Genomic DNA, 10,149 nt, shown 5'->3' with positions numbered 1-10,149 from the left:
TGATGTTAAATTGCGAAGCTTTTTACGTTCAGGGAAACGGGGTGGTCATGGCGGCAGGTGGAGTTTCAATCACTCGCCAAAAAGCAGTAATCTGCTGTCACTCGAAAACACAATGTCCAATCTCTCCCAAAGGTCGTAGGCATGATTAGACTCGAGCTCGGATATGTTTGTTATGCCATTTGTACATAATGGTTAGAGCGCCACCTAGTGGGACGACTATAATCCTGGTTGAATAAGATGAAATGTTAGCTGGTGGTGTTAGATTATAATATTATTTTATGCCATGTTATACCCCTAACTAAAGATTGTGAATTATTATGTAGTTTTAGTTTGCATTATTCTCCTGAATTAGAAGAAGCTGATAACTATTGCATTTTAAATGCATGAAATCCATCAATGTCACATCAGATCGGACATGCTGGTATTAGGTTTTGGGCGTGGCTCGACACGCCAGGGTGCGAGGGCCCTCATAACGCTGCTTGCAGCTTTAATTCTAGTTGTAGCTGTTAGCTAATACCCTAACGTACCTTGGCTAACTGATAACTATTAGCCAACTGATGGAATAGTAATAAATTATACATCTTTTTTATTATGACTAAATGTTTAAAATGTTAAATTTAATTTAAAGAATAAATTAAATAAGATTTAAAACTAAACCTTAGATGATTACATAAACACACCAATAACAGCTTAAAATGAACAAATCGATGTAAAATCAATGTTGGTAGGAGAAAGATTCAAAATGTAAGTACTTCCTTGCTGTGCTTCTACTAATTTTATTAATTGCTTTTTAGTTATTACTACCAGCCTGCTTTTTGCTCTTGGCTGTTTTGGGCGTCGTCTTTTTGTTTGTTTGTTTGTTTGTTTGTTTTTTACAATTTTCTGGTGTTTGTTGTTGTTGTTTTAGCCTCTTTGTGGTGCTTTTTATTTTACTATTATGCCCCGCCATGGGCTGGTCATCATTTCATTGTGTCTGTGGTTGTTATAACAAACTTGGACAGTCTTTATCATCTTTTGCAGTTGGGGTCTGATCTTGCTGTCTAATTTTGAGCGTATCTGGTCGTATGTCAGTTATCTTTAAAATGGAAATGATTTTGAAAAGCTGGTGCCCTGTTCGATTTGGTTTCTCGTCAGTCGGGTGATATCTGCAGTGGCGTTGAATGCTATGTGTCGAACTGTCAGTCATCTTGTCAGAGTCGCCGTGCTGCAGTGGAGGAGACGAGCATTTTCATTCAGCTGACAACACGTGAATCAGTCGACCGGCTGCCGCTGCTCATGTGAAGCCAACATCCACATTTACAAATGAATCCTGACGCCTTGGTGTGCGCCAGGGGGGTTGGAACACTGAGCGTTATGGTGGAGAGGGTGTTGTGGCACATTTTGTCCCGTCTGTAAACCTCCAGCTGCTGTAGAGCTCCCGGCAGACAAACCCACGGCGGACCCTGCACCTTGTTTAGGAGGAAACAAATGGCAAATGAAAAGACATTAAGTTCCACATGTTAGGCACAGGTGTCAGAGTAATAACGCATATCAGAGAAGAAGAAGAAGAGGAGGAGGAAGAGGAGGAGGTTTGTGTTTACCGCCGGATAATACGAGCATGGTCTCGGGGGAGACGGGCTGTGCGCGCCGCTGTCGGTTCCCACTCGTCCTGCAGCGATGGATGTTTGATTGGACGGCTCTCGCTGCCGTTTGCTGTCGGCTCTAATGGGCCCTGAAAGCTGCTGCTGCTCCAGCGGCGTTTATTCCAGCCCTCATGTCTGCCGTAACTCTCCATTTCCTCTCACGCAGGAACAAGGCCGAACCGTCAGAACGTTTCAGGATCCAGGAGGTGGAACGACAACACGACAGTGCTCCTCGAACACATTTCCACTTCTTGTCTCCGGGTTGATTTTCCTGCTCCTCCATTTCTTTGTGGTCTGGTTTCATCTTCTATTGTATTTCTTCTGTTTTTGCTCCAGATGAACTTCTTTGTTGTGCTTTCTGTGTTATTTTTCATTACTTTTGTGCCTATTTTTTCCCCTTCGTGGTCATTCTCAGTAGTTGTGTTACATCTCTATTTGAAGAAATGTTGGGATATTAAAAATAAGTTTTTTTTCTTCTATTTATTAAAGTAAAGAAAACCATGAGAAAAATACAGCCACAGCAACACACAAATACACACTCTTATCTGAATTAATTAGCCTATTCCTTGGCACTCCCTTGTGTTCTTCCACATATTACTACTGGAGGATTCCCACACACTGGAAAATAATACAAAGGCATCAATCCAAGAATATTCATGTACTGATCTTGTAATATTAAAAAGTAATTAAGGGCAAATAAAAAACAGTATTGACATTATTCACCTAACTTGCTCGGGTGAGAGGCTTTACTGCTGGTACTCACGGACACGTTACTTCCTTTTGTTGCTCCTCTCAGCCTCAATGAGTGCAAACGGCAGAAGTGAAATAATACACTGCAACAAAGAGTTAATGATATCTTGATAGTGTAAGTAGAAAAAAAACTACCAGATGTTACAGCTAACATAACAATGCTGACAGCAAAACGACAGGGTCGAAGATTATCAGTTACACCAACCTGAGATGGAGTTAAGGAAAAAACTTTGTTGCAAAGATAAAGTAATAATAGAACTAATGAAATCTATATTACACACTGTAATATCAGCCGCTGTAGAAGTTTGTTTCTGTCACTGGAAGGAAGAAATGCTAGGCAAAGGTCAGAAATTGGGGTTAATATCTCAAAATATTTATAGTTATATTTTTAAATTTTTATTTGCTTTTGAGTGAATCGCATGATATTTTCTAACTGATCTGATTTTTCAATAATCGGTCATGGAAACGTCTGTACTGTCATGTCTGTAGCCAAGAGAGAGTAAATAAATAGGCTTCTAGACAAAAAGATCAGTAGAGCAAGGAGTTTATTATTAAAATATTCCTCAATGGGAACCTATTTCTGCTAGAGGAAAAAATGTGAGGAAAATGGTTCTCTGATTTCTTATTTATTTACATGGTCTTTTAAAATGGGCTTCAAACACAGAAATATTTTAATGTATGAAAGGTCAATTATACGGTTTTTTTTAAAGCCATTTCTACCACTGAGGAAGAAAGTCACAAAGTATGCCATACAAATATCATAATTAGAGATAGTAAGTAGTCAAACGTCTACACAAATAAAATATTTCATACTATTAATATTAATATTATCATTTTTTTTAATCTAAGGAGGGCAATTTTCATGATACAGTAAAAACAGTAAAGTTAAACAATGCATTGTAATATATTTTAAATGATTTAATGGTGATGTTAGCCCTGTCCAGGGTCCTCGCCTCTCGCCCTATGGCAGCTCAGACAGGCCCCAGCCCAACGGCACCCCTGAATTGGATAAATGGAAAAAAAATGGAAGGATGGATTTAACCAGGACAAAAATCAAGTATAAGAATTCATCCTCTGTCCTCTGCCGGTTGATGGTATAATCAGGATGTGCTGAACAGAGAAAGCTTTCACCCCCCAAAAAGAAAAAAAGATTATCCTATAACAGAAAATTCCAACTTTATTCTAAATTTTGTTTAACATGAACTAAATGAAAAGTCATTAAATCCAGCCCCTTCATTCCCTAAAATGCCTCAAAATGCAGACGAAGCTCTGATTGTGTCGCTGATGTTAGTGATTCTGAACGCTTTGCTGAGCTGCATTTCCTGAAGCGATCTCTCCTCCAGAAAAATAAAAACCAGAAACCACCAGAACCGTCCTCAAGGACCGGACCTGCCCGAGGTCATAACACACACAGACCTGCCTGCGAGGCTCGATCCAGGGAAAACACACCCACTGCTATTCCCCCGGTGAAGAACCAACTTCCAGGCTCCTCTAACACACACACACTCGTCTCAGAGTTTGTATTCAGATCACTCTTCTTCTGTTGTTTTGTACTCGTGTGAAACTCTCACTCTGACCTGGAACCAGCTCCAGGGCTCGGTCTAATTGTTAGCAGAATAATGAGTTAAAAGGATTTGAAGATGTTCATTTCCAAACCCATAACTGAGCCGCTTTTGTTTGGCTTTCCCACGTCACTCTCTTGTGTTCAGCCTGCAGAGGAAATGTAAACCCTGCTGAAATACTTTGAACTTCAACTCCCAGCATGCACTCCTACCACCTGTCCTCCTTTCATGCCCTTAAACTCCTCTGGTTAACCTTAAATACCACCTTTGTTTCCTGACCTTTTATTCGTGGCGTCATTTAAGGAAGGATAACCGTCCCACATCCCTCTCGGGTCCTCTGGGGTCACTCTGGGTGAAAAAAAGAAAATGCTAATGTGTCTGAGCTAAGCTGAACTTGCCTGTCCGTGATCTGATGTCAGGTTTAACATCAGAACCAGAATTTGAATAAAAATGCAGATAACTGAATTTCAGATATTCTACTTCAACCTCGTGCCTGGTACGGGATCAGGTACGGCATTAGCATATCGACTTACCACTGGCAGCATTAGCTACTGTACACTGATACTAAGGGTAAAAAATAGTCCAAATTCTTTCAGCTACAATAAAACGGTCAGTGCGACTGTTCTCCCAGCTGTTTCTACAAAGTTTAATAAGGATTTACAAAGTTTACCAGAAATAGAGTTTAGTTAGAAGGACATTAGCTAGCTAGGCATTATTTAAAGTTGTATGTTCTGAAGTATTTCTTAAATAAATTAAAACATAAACCACTGCTGTATCTTTGCATAGGAAAGACGCACAACGGTTAAATTGCTCTCAACAAAAGTTCACTTTCACAAGAGACAGAGATGAATAATATCAAATGTCAGAATGAAGATGCTGAAAACCAACCAAACTTAAACCTAGATAACGTCTGAGATGTTCCATCCACAACACAAGGTTAGTTGTTAAGACGGTGCTGTTCTCAGTCGCAATAAATTTGGTTGTGTTGCAATTTCCAAGCATCTTCCGCCATGGGACTGTAGCATGAATGGGTAGTCTAGAGCTCCTGTATTAGATTACATTATAAGCTGTAGGTTAACTGTTTTGTATGTCTGTATATTCTGTATGTCTGTGCTCTGATTGGTGTATTATTATTAACTTGCAGTACATTCCTCCTACACATGATTTTGCATGTAATTAATTTATTTGGGGATTAAGTATCAGAATTTCAGGAGCGGGACCACGCCTCCAAACACGCTCCTTCCGGTTCTTATCTATTTAGATTCCCTCAGTTCTACAAGCTGTTCATTCTCGTTTATGTGCCCCACCGTCCCTCTCCTTTTTAATTCTTTAATTGGTTAGCCTACAAAATTAGCATTGGTTTATGTGATCAGAGTCGCCTGAAGCTTTTCAGTCCAATCCCTGGATACAGTGGACAGAAAACAAGGAAAAGCACAGCAGGTCAAAGGTGCAATACTTTCAGAAATTCAGATTACTTGTGGCCCATGTTTGCAGTTACAGGTGTCAGGTGCGTTGTGGCATTTAGGAGACACCGAGCCAAAATCAACAGAGATTAGGTCTGAATGTGTCTATTATCTGGGATTTTATCGCAGTATGAGTGCAGGTTGGATGTGTTTGAGGGTAGCGGTGTGGGAGTACCTTCCTGTCTTCCCTGATATTACGTAATCTCGCCGTGACGCCGCTCAGGTCCTCACTGGTACAGAATTACAACCACCTCTCTGCTTCCTGAGCATTACATCTCTCCGTCAGCTGACCGTAGCGGCGCCGTGCTTCCTGAGGCGTGTTCGCCAACCGGTGAGCCCGTCTGTTGTCATGGCGAGCAGCTGACGGTTTGCGGCGCAACATTAGGAGGGTTAATCCACATAAATGTTGACAGCCATATTGCTGACACAGGGAGTTAATAAGACTAACAGATTATTAGCTTCATAACATTCCTCCGTCATCACGCCACCGCCTGTCAATCATTGACACAATTAAATTGTTTAATGAATAAATTTGCATTGATAATGGCGGGGCTGCGAGGGAACATCTGGCTGCGTCGGTTTAATGGCGAGCGTTGCATCAGACGCCCATATGGAGGCCGAGTGGAGGGGCTGTTTGATGCTAACTAAATGAAAAGTATCACTCACATTAATTTGACAGTCAGGAAATCACTTAGTAAGACTGATTCTGCCCAATTACAGCCTCCACAGCTAATTACTATAGGAGGAGCCATTTTCACACAAACACACACTCTCCGTCCCCCCGTCAGCAGCCAGGAAAAACACCCAGCTCCACTAAAACACTCACAGCTTCTTCTTCTTCCACCAATCCGAATGAAAATGAAATGCAAATTGCCCCCGCGTGCTCGCCGCCATCACATCTGGCCCAGACGCTTTCCACTTTTCACGTGTGCATCTCCTCACAATTAAAATGAACAGGAGCAGCAGCGCCACAGATATACATTTCAAAATAAGACGTAATTATCCTGCAGGAGCCGCGACGACTTCAGCGGAAATCATTTCCGGGAAGGAAACGTGAATATTCATGGTGACATGAAGTGAACGAAGGTTTTTCTCTTTCTTTGTGTCTCACTGAGAAGTTAGAGAAGTTGTGTTCGATGGATTCAGAGTGAGAAACTCATCAACGCAATGAGAAAACCGGAGAGGCTCGTTTAGTATGAAATCAACAGGACCAGGATGTAAATTTAATGAAGTTTCCAACAAAGTTTGGTGGTAATTATAAAGAAATGGAGAAAGTGGCGGTGAGAGGGACATAAGCTAAAAGATTTTAATTTAGTTTATTTGTTCTAGTTTTCATTCAAACCCACAGACTGTAGGTAAAAGATGGATATAGTCACGATGATGTCACCAGTTAGTTTGTGAAATCCTATTTGTTTGTTTGTGGGGTTTTTTTTTGTTAGCTTTATGGATGCTTCCATGTTTATTTCTTGGAGCAAAAGTGACCATATATGGATGAGGCATAGAGTGCCAAATTATCAGCTAAAGCTAGCTAGTTTGGTCACGCTAACTGGTGCTGAGTAACATCCAAATAAAATCCCAAAATTGACCTCTTCGATAGGAGCCACATTATTGGTCAGACAACTGCATTAGAAATGCTCCAAAAGGCTCTAAGAGCACAAACACAGTGTAGAGGCCCAGCTCAGTTAGCTGAGGTGAAGCCTAGCAAAGAGCTAGCAGCTACAACCTCCTGTGTCGTTATCCACCTGGCAGTTAGAGGCCAAACTGCTAATAAGTTAAACAGGTGTGTTATTAAAAACCATTAACCCCCTTTATAGAGACCCAACTGTTTTTGTACCACGCTGTAAACATGTTCATTTCTGGTGTAAAAGAATAGGTAGCTGCTCTGAATTAAGCATTAATGACGCATAGTTTTGCTGAAATGTTTGTTATTGTATTGTCCAGCTGTTGTTCTGCAGGGCGATTAATGGATTCTTCCGATTCATGGACGGGGACGTGTAAGTGACAGAACAACAGAGCAAGAGTTAACCTGCAGCGCTGAAACAGTCGCGCTTCGATGCTCCTCCGTGATTCAGTTTTAACACAAACATGTTGACTCATGGAGCGTGTTTGGAGGTGATTAACCTCTAAAGCTTTGGTCAAATAATAATAAGACTAGTTCGACCAGAGGGACTGAGTGGGGAGAAAAGATTAGCTTTATCCTGAGTGTTTCAGAGGGAGCGTGGGCGTAGAATGACTCTTTGTTTGCGTCTGTTTGCTTTACATTTGAATTCAAGCCTGATATCTGCCGGGCTTCGGGAGCGGCCCGGATTCTCCCGCTCTATTCCTCTTCCTGGGAACAGGCGGGGACGGTCTGGCCGCCGTCCATGTTGGCCCACTCGGCCTCCTCCACAGCCGGGTTGAAACACACTGTGGAGCATTGTGTGGTGGCCCGGGGTGCGGTGCTGCGACGTAGGCGTCGAAGAGACTCTCAGTCCTCGATCTTGGAGTTGGAGCTCCACGGAGACTTAAACTTACTCACAGACCTGACAGTCAGAGGTCTTTAAGATCTGAGTCAACCAACTGATCTCCAATTCAACATTTATCTTTTCAGTTTATTTAATTTAACGCTTTAACTCTTGATTTGACACATTCTGCACGTACAAAGATGAAATTTTAACTGATTTCAGAGGAACGGTTTTAAGTGTTTGATGAATCCGTGCAAAATATTTGATGTTATTTCACAGTGCTGTCATTATTATGCGTAGTTGTAGTTGTAGCTATTTTGTTTAAGAATAAAATGCAGATTTGCTGTGCGACAGCTCTGGTGTGATCGCGCAGCAGTAAATGGAGGCTCGGCTCTGGGCAGAAAGAGCAGCAGTGTGTCTGCTCTCCTGCCTGTTAATCTGTTTGCACATTCGAGGCGCTAACAATGTGTTGACAACGAGCTGACATCACCCAGATGTCAGAGGCATCTGCCTTCTCCAGCCGACCAAATCAGATCTCATTGTTCCTCCTGCTGCGTCTCCGACCTGCACACGGCTGACTCTGCTCATCCTGCTGCTCCAAGGGAAACATCTCCACGAGGAGAAGGGAAGTAGGAAGGAAACAATATTCTGATATTTGTAGATATATGAGAAGGAAAAATGCAGAAGAACAAATCATATGCCTGGCCTCAGGTTTTCAGGGTCAAGAAGGTGGTTCAGGCAAACAGACCAAAAGGTGCTCTGGCCTTCTAGAAAACGTGTTTCCCTTCAGGCATGCAATGATTTTCCTTGTTTTGTGCCACATGTATGTGCTCGTGCAATCCGACAGAGTTGTAACTTTGTAAGCTAACCTCATGTACACCACACAGCTATCAGTCCACGTACAATCTAAAATGAAACTAAAAGGAGGTGAAAAGATTCTCTGAAAGTTGTACAAAAGAACAACGTGGATGATATTAAATAATTATCATTATAGTAACTTTTAAATGTCACCACTTTCTTCAGTAGTAGGTACAAAACGTCTCCCTTAACGCAGTCCCATTATGTTGTGTGCAGTAAAGTAAACCAGGATTCAACACATTCATTAAAAATAAGCTGCAGCAATACGAGTGAACTTTGTGTTTTTTCATTTTGGTTTTAACCTGAGGAGTGTGACTGCAAAGGAAGTACAGCACAGTCAGGCTTTCTTTGTGTTAGCTGGCTTGAAAAAACATAAAACCCAGCTGGAGATTACAGGCATCATGATGATTTTAAACTCTGTTAAGCTGGTTGTTTTAGGCTCTGTGTGCGATCACTTAAAAAAGGGCATGTTGCACATCATCTAACTCTGATTCTGCACAAAATGATCCCTATGAGTGCCACCTGCTCCAATTTATCATATGATGTAGGTGATTAGGAATCTATAAATAACATAAAAACAGGAGAATGTAGCACAATTTTATCGCACAGAACGATAACATAAACATTTTAATTCCAGTTTGTGTTTTTAATGCACATTAGACTCTGAAACTTTAAAGCAATTTCCACGTCTCCTTTCTTAGTCTGTGGGACATTAACCTTTAATGTTTAAGTAGTTCCTGTTCAGACTGATGCAAATCAAAGTGAAATTAATGTTACTGATTGAACAGGTAGCCTTGGTGTGTGTTCTAGCAACTGCAGTTCAATCAGAGTAAAACAGACCTAGACAACATTTATACAGTTTCAATAAATTAATACTTTGTTCATTCCTGTGACAATGAGAGGGGCGTTTAGCATTCCTGTAAGTTTACAGCTGGGCTTCATTTATGACCTTTGTAAGATATGGCTTAAGATGCTACGCTAAAATATACTAAAATATATGATACTACTTAACTTGCTCTTGACTGGTTTATGTTTGGCGTTACCACAATGATTCTCTCAGGTAAAAAGATGGGACAAGATGGCGCCTGTGTTTAGCTTTGCCGCTTGTGCCGCTAGTACAGCTCGCTGGTATAGTTTTATACTGGCCGCTATTGTCACTTGCAGTATTATTTTTACCGTCCTGTGTTTTGATTTTGTCTCTGCCACCAATACTTATGATCGGGGCATGATGTTGTATATCAAAGATTCAATGGAGAGCTACTGTGACAGCTGGGACAGTTACAGGAAATTTTTCCCTCCACCCTTTGTGTGTTCCTCACCTGACTGCATGTTACCGTACATATCGGTGGGATTTAACACAAAGAAAAGAAGAAGTAGGGGAACCAGGGCCGGTGTCCAGGTGCGACTGAGAAGGTACCGAAGATTAGCTTCTTGGATGTGGGAAGAATCC

At 41.4% G+C, this 10,149-nt stretch overlaps 1 long non-coding RNA gene across 1 annotated transcript; it reads right to left on the bottom strand.

Moving 5' to 3' along the window:
* Positions 1-1,979: 1,979 nt before the first annotated feature.
* Positions 1,980-5,722, bottom strand: LOC146717022 (uncharacterized). Its single transcript, XR_014915828.1, has 4 exons — positions 5,573-5,722; positions 4,214-4,282; positions 2,346-2,455; positions 1,980-2,240 (listed from the first exon to the last, which is right to left on the bottom strand). It is a non-coding gene; the product is annotated as an uncharacterized LOC146717022 (long non-coding RNA).
* Between the last annotated feature and the right edge of the window lie 4,427 nt (positions 5,723-10,149).

The sequence above is a fragment of the Copadichromis virginalis genome, linkage group LG2, assembly GCF_057382275.1.
Source record: "Copadichromis virginalis isolate Kocher_CV1m ecotype Utaka linkage group LG2, C_Virginalis_male_GT1.1, whole genome shotgun sequence".
NCBI classification, from domain to species: domain Eukaryota; kingdom Metazoa; phylum Chordata; class Actinopteri; order Cichliformes; family Cichlidae; genus Copadichromis; species Copadichromis virginalis.
Note: the sequence above shows the minus strand (reverse complement) of the source record. Positions and strands in the feature narration are given on the sequence as shown.